This window comes from Triticum urartu, chromosome 2A (genome assembly GCF_056163025.1).
Source record: "Triticum urartu cultivar PI428250 chromosome 2A, HENAU_Tu73, whole genome shotgun sequence".
NCBI lineage: Eukaryota > Viridiplantae > Streptophyta > Magnoliopsida > Poales > Poaceae > Triticum > Triticum urartu.
In genome coordinates this window covers 730,624,578-730,626,344 of record NC_141874.1, presented here as the reverse complement: position 1 = coordinate 730,626,344, position 1,767 = coordinate 730,624,578, and positions in this window count along the sequence as shown.

Sequence of the window (1,767 nt, the reverse complement as noted above, 5' to 3'; positions counted from 1 at the left end):
CCAACAGGATTGTAGGCTAGACAGCCTGTTGGATGGTATAGAAGAGGAATTTAGTCAGTCTAAGTGACTGTGTACTTCAAGTGACATGTAATGTCCCTAGCCGGATTGTAAATCATTTGTCATGGTGGACCTTTTCGCTTCAACCTCTGGACCCGACAGTCCAGAGTGTATCCGAATACCCGCTCAGTTATGTAAAAATCGGGGTATGCGTGGAAACCAGGCGTAGGGGTCATAAGTGCTTGAACAGACAAGTACCCAACTAGCTATGTTATATTACATGGATAGTAAGAAACATCTTCCAGGGAGAATAGTTCCGTTAAGGGTTCCTTTCCCTGGGTACGCATGCCCTAATATGCATGTCTGAGCTGCGAAAAGAGACGCAGACTAAAAACATCTGGGGGCAATGTATTAAAATAAATAAAAGTCATCTTTTGTTCACCGACCGAGTATTCCCTTAAGAACACTAGCTTTCGGCTTCACCCAGTCTGAGGTACACATCCGGCTGACCCAGCAGTAACAATCGTAGAGGTGCTTCCCTTATGCCCTAGCCGAATTAACGGGAACGTAAGGCATAAATACAAGAGCCAGACAACCCAGCTTGGCCAAAACTTAAGTCATATCGATGCATATAATGGTGAAAAAAGGTACATGCGGAAGAATAACACATGTGCGGGGCATATAGCCCGGAAAATAGGTATATTAAGCTTCTGTATAAGAAGCCCCCAGGTATAATGAGCGCGGCTAGCGCATCAAGATTGTGTAGTCAAGACACATTTTAGCCTTTTAAGGCCTTGAATAAAAAGGGAAGGAAGAAAGAAATAACAGACAGATAACGGGTATGTAAAAAATTGACGGAGGTAAGGAGACGAACATAGAGTCTGGCACTAGGCGTAGAACCTTCGGAGTCTGGCTGTGTTCCATGGGTTTGGCTCGAGTCAATTATCCGATGGATCCCGCATACAGTACGCTCCACCGGTCAGAACCTGGTCAATAATGAAGGGACCTTCCCATTTGGGCTTGAGCTTGTTCTTTTTCTTCTCCGATAGGCGTAGAACGAGTTCGCCAATGTTATAAGCTTTGGCCCGTACTTCTCTGCTTTGATACCTTCGAGCCTGTTGTTGATAGAATGCGGAACGGGCTTTTGCCACATCACGCTCCTCCTCCAGGGCATCCAAACTGTCCTGCCGATCGAGCTCGGCCTCTTTTTCTTCGTACATGCGCACTCGAGGTGAGTCATGAATTATGTTGCAGGGCAGTACCGCCTCTGCGCTGTACACCATAAAAAACAGTGTGTCTCCGGTAGTGCGATTCGGTGTGGTCCGCAACCCCCATAGTACGGAGTCGAGCTCCTCTACCCACTGCGTGTTTGATTCCTTTAAGGACCGCACTAGTCTGGGTTTAATGCCGCTCATGATAAGACCATTTGCTTGCTCGACTTGCCCGTTAGTTTGCGGGTGATAGACAGAAGGATAATCGAGCTTGATGCCCATGTTGCTGCACCAAAGTTTTACCTCGTGGGCTGTAAAGTTCGAGCCGTTGTCGGTGATGATGCTGTGGGGGATGCCATAACGGTGTACAACCCCAGATATGAAGTCTATCATCGGTCCGGATTCAACCGTTTTGACTGGTTTGGCTTCTATCCATTTGGTGAATTTGTCCACCATGATCAATAGGTATTTTTTCTTGTGGGTTCCCCCTTTGAGGGGTCCGACCATATCAAGCCCCCAGACCGCAAAGGGCCAAGTAATGGGGATTTTTTGGAGAGTG